Below are 16,105 nucleotides of genomic sequence, written 5' to 3'. Positions count from 1 at the left end.
GAGCTGAAACTCATCTGAATTCTCTGCGGAGGGCTGACTGCAGAAGTTCACTCGTTACTGGAAAGTTGCTGTTGCCCTCCCTGCATTGCTGCCATCTTGGAGCTTAAAGAAACGTGCATCTCTTGTATTTCTCAATCCTTTGGTAGAGTGCCTTTGCATCCTGTTGATCAGGGATCGAGTGATGTAAGCCTGGAATCACCTCACTTACTTATAGGCACGCAAAAATTAGGTGTCTAATAAAGCAAATTCTTCTGGTTCTCTCTCGTGTTCGGAAGCTGTTTCTTCTCACTCTAGGACAAGCATCTTAGGCCTTGTAGATGTGCCCATCCTTCTCCATCAGTAGAGAGAGGATTTAGATGGCTGGAGCAGCTTACACCCCTATCTGTTGGAAGCCTACTGTAAATAAATTAGTCCAGCCCTCAACATGAAAATCCCCAGACTCAAGCTGATCTACCCGAGGTTAAACAGCAATAAGAACCCAGTGCTTCTAGCCACCTACCAGGGACAGGTGGAGGACATCCTGCAGGTAGGATCCTCTGAGTCTTTGGAAACAGGATTTGTATGTTAAAAAAAGTTATTTAACGCTTGGGCAGAGCCAGATCTATTCACACAGTTGAAACCAACAGGAGCTTTGTGACTCAGTGATGCAAGCGTTTGCCCCCAAGTGTTCTGAAGACAAAAAGCACTGATGTAAGGAATTAAGCTCTGTTATTAGCCATCCCATTGTTTTAATAGCTCCGTTATTAATAATAAAGTTGATAATACTCAAGCAGCACTTTTCATCTCCAAAGCATGTTAATCCATCCGTTACACCTCTTAATGTTCCTGTGAAGCAGGTATGCTGTTAGTGACACCACCACATACAGGCTTTTATAGCACCAGGAATTGATGATGGAATTGCTCCAGATACTTTTCCCAGGAGATAATGGCTGTATAATCTGGTTATTTTTACACTGTGCCTAGCACATGCAGGAATCTTGTCCTTTTCACCTATTGGCAGTTCATGATGGCACCAATTAATTGTCTTGCATCACACAACATACTGCAGATTGTTTAACATAATTTTTCAAAGAAGCAAGCTAGTTCTCCTGCAATGAAACTCAATGGGATTTTTTTCCCCCACTAGCTTCAAAGAGCATAGTTGAGCCCTTAAAGGGATTTACTTCTGTTAAATATTATCCTCAAAACTGAGAAATTAAAAGCAAATGGGCTTTCTTCTTTTTTCCTCTAAGACATGTCAAAAGAATATTACAAAAAAGAATAGCTTTCCACAGCTTTTAGAAACTCCCCAAGTGAATTTCAATTGCAGGTTTTTAGGAAAGAGTGTAATTAACAACTTTATTCAGTCTGAAGCCAGAAAATTCTTTCTATATTTGGCATGAAAAAAGCAGAGCAGGAGGAGGGGAGTAAATGACCTAGATTTTCACAAGTGACAAATGACTCCTAGGTGCTCTGTCTGAGACCCCTAAAATGGCAGAGGTTCCCACAAAGTGCACTGCAAAATTATTTCTCTTTATTGTCTTTCATGTTGGATATTCAAAATCACCCAAGACTTGGAAATCTAGGCTGCTGTGTTTGTTAAAGGGACTATTTTATTCACCTAGGGTAACATTTCCAAAAATGCACCCTTAACCAAGCAATTAAACCCCATTTTCAGAAGTGACCTTGGTATGCCAGAAGCTCTCCTAATTCATAATGATCTCCCTTTTCTGAGCTTGCTTCATTGTTTTCCTGGAATGTGTGCTTTGAGAGCATCTCCCATAAAGAAGAAAAGGGGAAAACAAGGTGTGACTGAGCTAACATTTTCAGAATGTCCCTTGCTATTTTTGCAATTTTTTCTTGTTTTTCAGTGTTGTGTTTTCCACAATAAAGTCAACATTTTCTATAAAAAGCAAGTCCTCTATGAAAAGCCTGTTTGCCTGATAGCAGTTTTTCTGTATTAATGTTGATAATCTCTGTTTTGTCAAAGGAAAAAAGATTTAATGCCTTTATCTTTTGGAATTGTTATTTATAGAAGAGGAGGTCTCCCTAAGATATAATCAAAGATACATATTTTAAGTATAGTAGGCAAGTCAGTACTGCAGGCAATTGTTTATTCATTAACCTCAGCGTAGCTAGGCTGGCAGCCTCCCAGTACTTATTTACTTTGTGCTTACCATGGGGAGGAATTTGAAATCCATTGCTATTTTATTCTGAGTCCCAGGAGAGATGATTCTGTCCTTCCACTTACGTCTCATTGTGTATGACTCAAAATGCTGAGCATACTCTAGATAGTAGTGTAGCAGTGAGCATGGCAGTAACAGGAGACTGAATATTCAGTCTGATGTAGGGACAATTGTGATTCATTCCCAAAACTTTCTTTTCTGTGAACAAGCACCATCATAGCTGAGAGAGAAATATGAGAACTGGGTTTTTGCTCCTCTTAGCAGGGAGCGTCACCGACACCCTTCCTTAAACAAATAGCCATGCATGCCAGCTTGTAGATAACCTTGAAGAAAGTGTAAATCTCTAGGACAGCAAGTGTCTGAAATGGAAGAACAGTGTAACAGATGAAGCTGATTCTATCCCTCATCCCTTCCAGCACCTTCAAGCATTGCTACTAATGAAAATAAAAGCTCCCTAATCACTTCAGCCTTCCTTATTCTTAGACAGCGGGTAGCTGAAGCCCTTGGCCTCCTCTGCTAACTGTAATGACAAAATTTAAATGCATAGGCTATTTAAATTCAAGAACAAAGCTGGCTGTAGTGCTGGCTTGGCAATGCATGTGGAAATCCAAAAAGGCAGAGACCTGTGTTATTTAACTCCTTGAAGTCATAGTCAGCAGATGAAGAGCAACAGAGGCCTCGTATTACCTGCCCTCTTCTTTACAGAGCGGTGCAGGTGGGCTTAGAGAGGGGAAAACAGTACTCGAGACTTCACAGCACGAGAGAGAAACTTGACTGCCTGCTGATGGGTTGTTTTGTGTCTCCTAGACACGTTCGCACGCTTAATTTTTCTGTGACTTTTCAGAAAGCACAGAGAAATAGTGACGAGAATTTGGCACTCTTTAAGTTGTTATGCTACCACAGCATAGCTGCAATAAAGATTTCCTGAAACGGCGTGGCCTAGAATCCCCCCCAGTCCCCTGGCAAGCCCGCAAGGTAGAACACCTCTGTGGATAACGCCACGTGGGGAAAGTGGGTTTTATGCAACTCTGTTCACGGGGGAAATCGTGCCAACTTCTCCCTGGATGGAGTAAAGCGCATTACTTGTATTTACTCGTAATTCAGCTGCTTGGCAGAGGAGGTTTGTGCCAGGGAAATCCTTACTTCCTCTGAAAAAATATAGGGCATGGGTGGACTGCAACAAAGACACTTCTTTCCTTCCCGGCTGCAGCAAGCTGGGTGTTTAGCACAGGTCACAGGGAGCAGGGCAGAGCGCTAACGGCACCTCTGAGTAGTCCTTGGTGGCGTGGAGGGTGTGTAATCACCCGTGAGGAGTACAGTCATGAGTCACTTCCCTTTTTCTAGTCACTGAATCCTCCTTTTAAATAGTTAAGCTGAGCACACAGAGGAAGAGGTAAGACTTGTATTGATAGAAAGCACCATCTTATATTGGCATCTGCGTCCTCATCACCTGGCCCCTTCTGCTCTCCCAAGCAAAGCAATCTGTGATGAAAATCACAGAATCACAGAATCACAGAATTAACTAGGTTGGAAAGGACCTTGAAGATCATCTAGTCCAACCATTAACCTAACACTGACAGTTCCCATCTACACCAGATCTCTCAGCGCTATGTTGACCCTACTCTTAAACACCTCCAGGGATGGGGACTCCACCACCTCCCTGGGCAGCCCATTCCACTCCCTAAAACCCCATTCTGTAAAGAAATACTTCCTGACATCTAGTCTAAACCTTCCCTGGCATAACTTGAGGCCATTCCCTCTTGTCCTATCGCTTGTTACTTGGTTCAAGAGACTCATCCCCAGCTCTCTGCACCCTCCTTTCAGACAGCTGTAGAGGGCCATGAGGTCTCCCCTCAGCCTCCTCTTCTCCACACTAAACCCCCCCAGTTCCCTCAGCCGTTCCCCATCAGACCTGTGCTCCAGACCCTGCACCAGCTCCGTTGCCCTTCTCTGGACACGCTCGAGACATTCAATGGACTTTTTGGAGTGAGGGGCCCAAAACTGAACACAGTAATCGAGGTGCAGCCTCACCAGTGCTGAGCAAAGGGGTGAGATCCTTTCCCTGTCCCTGCTGGCCACGCTAGTGCTGATACAAGCCAGGATGCCATTGGCCTTCTTGGCCACCTGGGCACACTGCTGGCTCATGTTCAGACGTCTGTCAATCAAATATGTGTGTGATGCTACAAACCTAGTGATTGCTCTGAACAATGACCCTGGCGTCTGGTTGGAAGGTATCTGAGATCTTTTTTTCAACTTGAACCTAGGAAAATAGAAGTTTAAAACACTGTATGTAGGAAAGTGTTTGAAGTCACTGAAGAACTGGTGTCACCAGCTAACACCTGCTGAAGTTTTGTTTCTAGATTTTCATCTAGGTTTGTCTAGTAGCATCAGGCTTCTGCATTAGCCGTTAGAGCTGTCATCCCTCTATTATATATGATGGTATTAAAAAGGGTAACTAGCTGCAACTCAGTGACAACGGTTATTAATTTGGTAGAAGAATGAGCACAGATATCTCAGGTACACACTGTGCTCTAACAAGGTTTTTCTGAGCTGCCATTGATCAAATGGTATGAAGCCTTAAAATGGGATCACACTTCGTTTCATCCTTCGCCTGTTTCCTCGCTCGTTGTTTTCCAAATAAACACGCTTCTGTAAGCTCTAAAAAGCTATTTATGAAAGTTTATGTTGTTCTCAAGGGCATGAGATGTTTCTAAAATGACAGTCTCAAGGTGTTGTCCCTGCATGGGCCTTTGAGAGTCCCTGAGGCTGTCAGGCCCAGGTTTGCTGTGAGCACAGATGTGTCTAGCCAAAGGCTTTTTCTGGAGCATGTGATATCCTGCTTGCTGGAGCAAACCTGATAGCTTGATAAGGAGTGGGGTGGCACATGCTGCACAGCCAGGCATATCTGCATGGGGACTCTCTCCTGTCTGCCAGAAAGCAGCTATACAGAATCCCAGAATCATCTCATCTGGAAAAGCCCTTGAAGCTCCTCCAGCCCAACCATGAACCTCGCCCTGACCGTTCCCAACTCCACCAGATCCCTCAGCGCTGGGTCAACCCGACTCTTCAACCCCTCCAGGGATGGGGACTCCCCCCCTGCCCTGGGCAGCCCATTCCAACGCCCAACAACCCCTTCTGCAAAGAAATCCTTCCTAAGAGCCAGTCTGACCCTGCCCTGGCGCAGCTTGAGGCCATTCCCTCTTGGCCTGCCGCTGGTTCCTTGGCTCAAGAGACTCATCCCCCCTCTCTGCACCCTCCTTTCAGGGAGTTGGAGAGGGCCATGAGGTCTCCCCTCAGCCTCCTCTTCTCCAGACTAAACCCCCCCAGTTCCCTCAGCCGCTCCCCATCAGACCTGTGCTCCAGACCCTGCACCAGCTCCGTTGCCCTTCTCTGGACACGCTCGAGTCATTCAATGGACTTTTTGGAGTGAGGGGCCCAAAACTGAACCCACTCATCGAGGTGCAGCCTCACCAGTGCCGAGCACAGGGGTCAGATCCCTTCCCTGTCCCTGCTGGCCACACTATTGTTGATACAAGCCAGGATACCATTGGCCTTCTTGGCCACCTGGGCACACTGCTGGCTCCTGTTCAGCTGGCAAACAAACAGGAATAAGAAGATTAGGGTATATTGTACTTGCTTGCAGTTGTCTTTCTGGAGCTGTGTTAAACACTGCCAGCAAATTTCAGTTTCTGAAGAACAGAATATGAACTTTAGTTCTGGAGAACAGAAAACAGGGTTCTGGAGAACTGAATATGAACTTTAGGTAAGTCTGTTGTCTGTACTCAGTTTTTCCACCCTTTGTACTTTGCAGATGAAGAAAGGAAGAGTTCTATATAGATACAACCCTGCATTATTCTTTGCACGACAGTGGCCATCCCTTGTACTGCCATTCTTGACAATCCAACAAGCTGATCTTGCTGCTCCTCTCTGAGGCAGGACCTTCTGGATGGTGGTTGTGTCCCCCTTGGATTTTATCTCTAGGGTTACTTTTTGGGTCAGCTGACAATTGACCATCATTCCAACTGTTCTCTGTTTACCTGACAGTCCTCAGCTACATTTTATAGGCTGTTAGACTCAGGTTTTGTTTGTTTTATTATTATTACTGGTTTTATTTTGGACAATGTCCCAGTTGCCTAGCAATGTCAGTAGGTGCTTTGAAAAGAAATAGTAAAGCATAAGCTTTCTGCAAGGTAGAACATTATATTCTGCTTCACATTGAGTTTTTTTATCTGCAAGTCTCCGTGGACTTTATCAACATTAATAAATGAAATTCACCTTCTCTTTCAGAATGCAGGGGAGGGAGAGAAAGATACAGGAAGCAGGCAGCATCCTATTTGTCATAGATGATATCCAAAGCAGAGAAAGGCAAAGCAAGGTAGAAAGCCTGGTTTGATATCCTGACCCACTGAAGTCAGGCATTGATCTCTCATGGGAGTCATGAAGAAAGCTGAGAGCATACCGCTTGAAAGAATGAGAGCTCTGTTGAATTCCCTTTGCAGCTAATGGGCTGGATGGAGCTCACAGTGTTAGGCAGAGTAAGGGAGTGAGCAAATTGTGTGGAGTGATTGTTTGTTTAGTTATTTCCCAGGAGTAGGAATATGGTCCCAGAGGCAACACAGACGGAGGACAGGGTAGTGAAGAAATCAGCACATCCTCTTTGCACATATTATGCTCTTTGTTCTGTTCTGTCCCCAGCAAAAGGGTTACCACTGATTGTTGTCTGAGTTTAGTTCACAGCCCCGTGGAGCCTGGCCTTGTGAAATTTAGGCAACGCCTCTGTAGGGAGAGTGGGATCCACAAGCCAAGTCTGTACTTCTGAGCAGCCGCAAGCGCGACTGAAGAGTACGTGTGCCATGTCGGCAGTGCTAAAGGGAACTGTGGCCCCTGGGGTTCCTGCCCTCTGTCTGCTAAATCCACAGCTGACCCTTTACCACTAGTAATAACAGAGCCCAGTAGTAACTTTGTCCTTGTTTCTAAGGGCAGCAGAGTGGGCTGACAGTCTCACATTGTGCCCATAAAAGTCACCATTGATTTTGTCTGTGGTTGCTGTTATCAAAAGAAAATAATATGAGGCATCCTGGGTTGTTCTGCCAGCAAAGAACTGCAGGTGCTTCAGCGACTTGCTCTCTTTACAGAGTACATTTACTAGACAATCATGCAAAAACCTTGGGCCTTGCTTTTGAAGGTCAGGACATTAGAAATAGCCATGTAAAGAATGACTGTTTTACAGATGAGTGAACCCATCAAAACGAGTCACTCGGGAGGGCAGTAAGAACAGGCTTGACAGCAGAGAGCTGTTACCACGTTTGGTAATAGAAAGCAGCCCGAAGTATCAGCTATAGCCTGCGAGTTTTGCATGAGCGATGTGGTGCGTCTTCATGTATGTAAGGCTTAATATGCAGGCTGGAAAAACAATGGTCCCTGAGGGGCAGTGATACAGTGGGCACAGCTCTGGCTGGACTGTTCCTGGTTAAGGTTTGGAGAAGGTGCTTTGGGTGATACACAGCTTCCTTCAAGAGGCAGCTGGCTTTAAAGCCTCTACCTTGGCTCTGGACTAGAAAGCAGGAATTTCACAGAATCCCAGAATCATCTCAGTTGAAAAAGACCTTGAAGCTCCTCCAGCCCAACCATGAACCTCACACTGACCGTTCTCAATTCCACCAGATCACTCAGCGCTGGGTCAACCCGACTCTTCAACCACTCCAGGGATGGGGACTCCCCCCCTGCCCTGGGCAGCCCATTCCAACGCCCAACAACCCCTTCTGCAAAGAAATCCTTCCTAAGAGCCAGTCTGACCCTGCCCTGGCACAGCTTGGGGCCATTCCCTCTTGGCCTGGCACTTGTTCCTTGGCTCAAGAGACTCATCCCCCCTCTCTGCACCCTCCTTTCAGGGAGTTGGAGAGGGCCATGAAGTCTCCCCTCAGCCTCCTCTTCTCCAGACTAAACCCCCCCAGTTCCCTCAGCCGCTCCCCATCAGACCTGTGCTCCAGACCCTGCACCAGCTCCGTTGCCCTTCTCTGGACACGCTCGAGTCATTCAATGGCCTTTTTGGAGTGAGGGGCCCAAAACTGAACCCAGGAATCGAGGGGCGGCCTCACCAGTGCGGAGCACAGGGGTAAGATCCCTTCCCTGTCCCTGCTCCCACGCTATTGTTGATACAAGCCAGGATGCCATTGGCCTTCTTGGCCACCTGGGCACACTGCTGGCTCATGCTCAGCCGCCTGTCAATCAGTTTGGCCAACTCTGAAAAAAGTTGGCTCCTTCACTCTCTTGACCTGATAATGATAACAGATTCAATGACTAGGTTAGGTTGCTGAAGACAGTCTTCTGTCCTTCCTCTCACAATATGTCCGTATAATGAAGTCTCTTTGTGCTGAAGTTTCCCCTTTACAATGTGCTTTTGTTATGTCTGGTTCCACAGAGCCAGGAGGTGCTTTCTGAAAAGGAGTTTGATTTATGCCCAGGTGGGCACCTCCACCTCTTGTAGCAAGATTTTCTGTAGGTCTCCATCACCCACACTGAGAGGAACTTCGGCGTTGCACGGCCTTTTCTGCAAATGGTAAATGTGCCAAAATGTGCTTGTCCTGCACAGTAACTCATAAGTACTTCATAAAACTGTAAACTCACATATAGTCCTCGTATATGGGTAAAGTACTTAAAATCACCACGTATCATTTCCACAAAAAAGCTATGGGGAAAGACCTTATTTCAGTAAAGCTTCTGCTTCATGCTTAACCTTTGGTACTTGAAATTGGATAAATAATGTTTCAGAGAGATGTGTGGCTTTACCCCTGAGAATGGTCAGGAGAGTAAAAAAACAATGCGGCTGCCCACCCCCCTCTACTGGCCTGTGCAGGGACTGCCCGGGGTAATGCGGGCTCTGTGCGTGGGGGGAAAAATCTCTTAAAAAAAGATGAAAGAAAGGGGCGAAGCTTGGGGAAGGGGAAACTTTGGGCAGAAAGCACTTCTGTTAGTATTTTCACGCCATACATGCCCGAGTGCCACAAAGCTCCATCTCCGTTTTAAATTAGGGCCAGTGTCATCAATAAAAAAATTTAGTCAACCTTTTCTTATACGCCAAAATCATTTTGCACAGCTAACAGGTGAAATCAGAGAGGCTGAACTTTTTATCCAACTGTGGCTGTTTTGCTGATTTTTTTGGGAATGGGGTGGACACAGAGGGGAGTGTAGTTTGGATTGAAACAAGGGTGATAGTAACACATGTCTGTTGGCTTTAGTAGTTTTATCTCAGATTTGACACAGTTCAGATGAGAACAACATCTGGTCTAGGTACATGAGGGAATTTTCTTGGCGTTGGCTCAGAGTGCTGCATAAGTCCCGGATAAATCACCCAAAGCAATGATCTTTCATTGCCAGCCTTTCTGGCAATTCAGTTTCAGTAACTTTGTTGTATGACAAGGTGTATGCAAGCTGTCGGCACAGATGAATCAATTCTCTGTGAAGGCGACAGTACTGAATCTGCAATTTCCAGTGGTATGGTTAGTGTGGAAACACTACGGCCCGAGGCAATTTAAGGGCTGAGATGACGTAACCCAGTCATCTTGCTAGAATACGTCATGATATAGAAAAGCCTGGGGAACTGAAAACCTCACCAGAACAAAGGCTGTGTCCATATGGCATCATATTTCCTGGGAAAACTTATTTTTACGCTTTTTGACATGTCTACAATTCTGGTGTTATGCCTCATTTACCCGGGTACATTCTGGGAAATCTAGTCAATAATTCCTTATGTCTGTTCTTACAGCAGAGAGCAGTGTGACGCACGGAGTCATCTGAGTTATTTCCATGGCTGGATTGCATGCTGAGAAATTTTTATAATGGCCTGAGATTACACTGGTCTCCTTAATCTCGAGCTCAGATATATCAAACAGCAGACAAATTTCCTGACTAACAGAAAAGTAAAGTAAATTTCATCCATTTGGGTGAATGTACAGTTCTTTTTCTGTACAATTTTAGCACTAGGCAGATCTGAAATTTTTGAGTTGGTGCATCGAGCGGCAAAGGAATAAGCCCCAGGCAAACCCAACCAGAAAGGAAAGCTTCGCTGAATGACTGCAGGGTAAACCCAACAGTTTTGCTGCAACTTTAGTGAGCTGTTGCTGCACAAATTACAGCATGTAAGGGAGCACTCTAGTGAGCACAGTCGTGTAATTGAATTCAGCATCCTGCCACAGAAGTTTGAAGAGTGCAGAGGACCCGGTTTGTCTCTCAGCAGCACCCGAAAGGTCCTCGCCACTGATCTGCGTCGTGGTTTCATAGAGCTGTAAAGCAGGTCACAGCAAAACTCATCTATTCATTCTTCAGGAGGATGGGAAACACTTCAAGGAAGGTCTCCGGGGTCCCCAAAAATCATCCTGCAGGTTGTGTTCCAGGCACGCCAGCCCGCTCGCAGACTGTGTAAAGGAACAGGGTCTGGCAGGACAGAACACCAGGCACCTGCGTCACTCATTTTTCCGGGGAATTCAGCTCCCCCAGTCTGCAGCATCATCCGCCTTAGGCACAGCAGTGTGTCCCATCACACACCCATCCGCTGCTGGAGGGAAAGGCGCTGTTAGAGCAGGCAGCGGCAGGCGGCTGCTGTCTGAAAGAGGTGTGTATTTTTAGATATGGCTGCAAAGCCTCGCTGTCACAGGAGCGGTGCACTACGGCATGTTAGTCCCACAGCAAATGCTTCATCCTCTCTGTTTTATGTGAATATGCAGTGATAACGAGCGGTAGGGAACCTACCCCATCCCCTTGCAGAGCAGGGAATACAGGGGAGGGAGGAACGGAGGGACCCGAGTCAAAGAGTTTTAGCACATTTTGTCCTTGGTCCTTTAGCCAGTCACTGCCTGCAGTTTTATATTTATGAACCTGTATCGGGGGATTGCTTGATAGGTCTTTAATTTCCTTTGGTTTTACCCTGAACAGGCCTCTCTAGGGACAGTAAGAACATTTTCAGTGTTATTGAATGTCATCTATGTGCGAACTGAACAGAGGAGAAATATTCTGATAATAACTGTGAAATATATGGGGGGGTGGTAGGCTTTCTGGCTGCTGATTTTTTTAGTATTTTTTTCCCCGCTGATGAGAGTTTCAAGGTCAGCTGGCTCCATAGATACAAATATGCCAAGAACAAAATGTACAGATGCACCAGGAGTCAGGGACAGAGACATGCTGGCACTGTAAACAGACCTGGATCATGTCCAGTATTGTCAGGCAGCGAGCATACAGGGGTGTTCATTAAAAGGCACTTTGTTACACTGAGATCAAGATTTATCTTTTGTCTCCATTGCATCATTAAACATGAGTTATTCGCATTTTTGTGGAAAAGCCTAGATTCGGCACAATCTCAAAATGTTATTTGGAGGATGGGAAGGGTTTTATTCATGTACTACACCCTACAGCCATATCTGAGCACATAACAGACTGTGTGGTTCCCTGAATAAGTGGCTGGAGTAGAAGCCAGAAGTCTGACTCTTTTCCTGATTCTGCTGCTCATTTATTCTGTAAACACAGAAAAATCTTTTACTGTAGCTGTTGCGAGTTCCCATACACCCTCTCATTTCCCTCCTAGATATGTTTCCTTTTGTCAGTTGTCATTTGTTTGAACTAAATATCAACCAGTCAGGCAAAAGCTGGAAATATCTTCATCTAGCAGTCTTTGGCAGACTTAAAATAGTAATGCATATTATAGTGTACTTATTTTTTGTAACCGTCAGTTGTTGCTACCAAGACAGGGAATTCCTTATAAATATTGAATGCTGCTGCAAGGTCTGGGAAAAAAAAAAAAAATCTAGAAATGGTTCTCTTAAGCTCCCAAATGACTGCAAAACTGCTGAAAATCTTCCTAATGTTAGTAAATTATGTGGAGATCCAAGAGCTCAGAAGTTACCTAACTGTTACTGGGATTTTCTAATAAGCAGTCATAGCTCTTGAATTAAGCCAGTCCATGCAGATTACTTGGTGGACTGGGGAAGAATGGAACAATTGGTTTTGTTCTTAAAGACTCTCTAGAAGTTATTGTAGTAAGATGCATCTCAGAAATTGGCTTGAAGGTCTGTTGCATGTAAAAGAAGAAAACTTAATTGCAGAGGAGATCCACTGCCCAGCTTAAGTGCTGGAATTTTGACAAAGCAAAAAATTCTCTTGGTAGAGCACTCCCAGGCGTTGCAGGGGCAAAGAGTGTGCAGACAGGGTCTGCTGGAGTCATGTGTGGTCAGCAACCACTACGCTACTCTATTATGGCAGCAGGAATTCATGTTTTGGTTCTTTTATGGACCCCTCCACTACCTTTCACACACCAAAAGGATCCTAGTGCAAGCTACAGTTTAGTCTTTTACTAAAACTCAGAACCGTGTAGATTGTGAATTTAAAATGGGGTTTGAAGATTTTTCACCATTAGATCTCTAGTTCAAATCACAGAACCACAGAACCACAGAATCATCTCGGTAGGAAAAGTCCTTGAAGCTCCTCCAGTCCAACCATGAACCTCACCCTGACCGTTCCCAACTCCACCAGGTCCCTCAGCGCTGGGTCAACCCGACTCTTCAACCCCTCCAGGGATGGGGACTCCCCCCCTGCCCTGGGCAGCCCATTCCAACGCCCAACAACCCCTTCTGCAAAGAAATCCTTCCTAAGAGCCAGTCTGACCCTGCCCTGGCACAGCTTGAGGCCATTCCCTCTTGGCCTGGCGCTGGTTCCTTGGCTCAAGAGACTCATCCCCCCTCTCTGCACCCTCCTTTCAGGGAGTTGTAGAGGGCCATGAGGTCTCCCCTCAGCCTCCTCTTCTCCAGACTAAAGCCTAGGTTAACCACGACTGAAGTTTTAGATCCCTAGTGACGTCAGTCACATCCTAAGGGACAAAGCTCTGAGCTCCACCTTCGCTAATTGAAATAGAGAAGCCAAGGGTTAATTGAGGGGGTATTACCAGCTAATCCATGTGCTGGTCAGCGTCTCTAACAAACCCCTTCTAGCTCCAGAGCTGCTCTGACCAGTCACCTGAATACACTTGGGCTGTAATGAAAGGGCAGCCCTGGGGAAAGGCTGTCCATACAGTACCCATTTGTGGCTAAATAGAGGCCTTTTGTCCCCAGGGCTGCTAGTCTGCTGCCAGGCACACACACATGAGATTAAACAATAATAAAAAGACTCCATTAGAGTCAGTGGGGGTCACTTCTTCTGCAGCCAGAGTAGAGAGCTGAAAAGAATCCTGAAGTGAACTCGGAGCGATGACGCGCGAGACCTGCTATAACAAATGTTGAGTTGCTTTAATTCCTAAGAGTGGGTTGCAAATAGTATTAAAATATGCCAGTTAAATAAACTAGACATGCTGATGTGTCCATCTTCTAAAGCCTGTCTTCAGGATATTATTTTTGCCCCGTAGATTGTGCTTTCTGCTAAGTAACCACAGAATATGCTGGAAGCGACTGTGTTATGTTGCGTTGATCTGTGATGTTCTGTGGATGGTTGTTTCACAGACGGTGACAATCCAGGACTTCAAGTGTGCACGCTGGGCTTTGGCTGTGCTCCTACTCGTGCCCAAAGGCAAAATTTATTCTATTACTCTCATTATTCTATTACGTTTGTGGAATCCCTTGGAATCAACTCAATACCCTGGTAAATTCCTCATAGTTAAGTGAGGGAGTTGCTGGCTCCACCTCTTGTCCATCTCTGACCATTGCTTGGAAAAACACAAGCTAGAGGTGAGGCTTTTTTTCAGTGAAGGGGCTACTTACTGGTTGAGTTTGAGAAACAGACTGTACCTTTCTGGTTACCTCCTGTATGCACCCATCCCTCTCGGCGAAGGGAAGGCTGTATGTTTTTAGGAGGGAAGTTGACAAGATTCCCACCTGGAAGAGCCAAGGCATTTGCTTTTGGCAGAAATCTTTCTGAATTCCGACAGCCTCGCAAGGAAATTGTTTTCATAAATTTGCCGTTATTAGCGGTGCGCTATGACTACTGCATTTTGTTGTTTCTGAGCTCGCAGGCAGAGAACAGCCAGGCACTCTGGGAGCTGGAGGGGTAGTTTATTCAGAGAAGAGATGTCACTCGTGTGCAAGTTCACACGCGCTCAAATGCTGCCCCTCGCCAGAGTCTTCTAGCCCTGCAGCCACCATGGGCCTCAGTGGGAAATTTAGTCTCTGGGTGCCCTTCAGCCTTAGGTTCTGCTGCTGCACCTGCAAAACAAGAGCTTAATTAGTGTTAATTATAACAGCGGTTCAGGAAGAACTGGACTAACACACTTGCAGGCAATCCAGAAGTTAAAAGATAGCAGCGGCTTGGGATGTGTGTTGGCTGGCACAAATCAGTGCTAGGCACTAGCCCCACATCGCTGTGAGAAGAGCTGTCTCTTTGCCTGGGTTATCATTAGCTCCTCATTATCATATCAAAGGAAATGGCAAGCAGACTCCTCCACACATGCTTCACACAGGCGGGGGAGTTTGGGTTTATTGCAGAAACTTTTCCTTCCCCCTTGTCTGCCGCTGTTTCTACTCCCCAAATTTCATTTTGAGTCTGGGGTTTGAATAAGCCCCAAAACACAAAAGGAAGTCGAGACGGAGTGGGTGACTGTCACATCTAGATTCTCGGAGCTTTACTTGAAAGCTCAGCTCCCATTCAGTCGAGTGCACCAGGGAAGAGTGGAGGTGGATGAGACAATCTCAGAAGCTCTTTCCAGCACTGGCTCTCACAACTCTGTTTTCTTCTGGTGTGATGGTAGGTTAATGGTTGACAAACGGGAAGAGACATCTCTCCTTCCAGAGATCAAATTGCACAACAAATTAAAACGTTCCCTGCAGGCACTGTTGCTCCCTCTCCTCTCGATATATGCAAAGCTGAAGACAGCCTCCACTGATTCCAGAGCAAGCTGCAGATTCTGTCACTGGTGCTCAGATTGAAGACTGTCCCTTTGGGTAATAAATGTCATGGGCCAGTCTGTGCTCATCGTGGGAGGTGGCTCATTTATGTGCAGTGAAACCTCAGGGAAATGGAGGTTACTCCCCATTTGGTTCACGCAAGCTCAGAAACTGGTCACCCCTGCTGCATTCTATAGGAACCAGCAAAAATCCAAACTGTTTTGTGAAAGCTTTTTATACACATAATGGCCTCAGAGAGCTATTTAGTTATACCAAAATGAGATTGAAGTTTGTTCTTCCACATCTTGTTCTGTTTGCAAATCCAGGAGCTAAGCATTCCACAGTTGCCATCATTTCACCCCTGTAAATAGTCCTGGATGTCCTTTGAACAGTGAAGCACAGCTGTCCCAGCTTGTGAGCACCCCCAGGAAAATCAAGATGTTGCACCGAAGTGAAATTTGTATCTACACACTCCTGGAATTTGATCATTCATCCATCCTAACAGAAGGGTTCAACTGAGATGCCTCCTGATACTACCTGTCATCAGTTAGAAAAGAAATAGCAGTGCTGATTAGACTCGGACCAGCGCATCCTAAATGGCGTGGCCTAAGGTGGATCCCATCCCAAAAACTGAGAGAACTCAGGAGAGCGATCCCTCTGCATTTCCTTGGTTACATACTGAGAGTACACCCGAACTGTGCTGCCCTTTGGTGTTAAATCTGCCCTTCTGCAGCAAGCTGATACCTGGAGTTCTCTAACACATTTCAAACTTGTGAGGCCAGCATCAACTTTTTAACAACCTTAGCAAGGGCGCATTGGTGTTGCCGACTGACTGAAGTGTAGTTTGGAGACTGAAAAACTGTTTTCCAGTCTGGCTTGTCTTTAATCAGTACAGGAACTGGGGGTTGTTTAGTCTAGAGAAGAGGAGGCTGAGGGGAGACCTCATGGCCCTCTCCAACTCCCTGAAAGGAGGGTGCAGAGAGGGGGGATGAGTCTCTTGAGCCAAGGAACCAGCGCCAGGCCAAGAGGGAATGGCCTCAAGCTGCGCCAGGGCAGGGTCAGACTGGCTCTTAGGAAGGATTT

At 45.9% G+C, this 16,105-nt stretch overlaps 1 protein-coding gene across 1 annotated transcript in view; it reads left to right on the top strand.

Annotated features, from left to right (window-relative positions):
- The window catches only part of KCNJ5 (potassium inwardly rectifying channel subfamily J member 5), a 63,757-nt gene that overhangs the window by 24,081 nt on the left and 23,571 nt on the right, over positions 1-16,105 (top strand). The gene's annotated exons all lie outside the window — the stretch shown is intronic.

Source organism: Strix aluco, chromosome 23, assembly GCF_031877795.1.
Source record: "Strix aluco isolate bStrAlu1 chromosome 23, bStrAlu1.hap1, whole genome shotgun sequence".
Taxonomy (NCBI): domain Eukaryota; kingdom Metazoa; phylum Chordata; class Aves; order Strigiformes; family Strigidae; genus Strix; species Strix aluco.
Note: the sequence above shows the minus strand (reverse complement) of the source record. Positions and strands in the feature narration are given on the sequence as shown.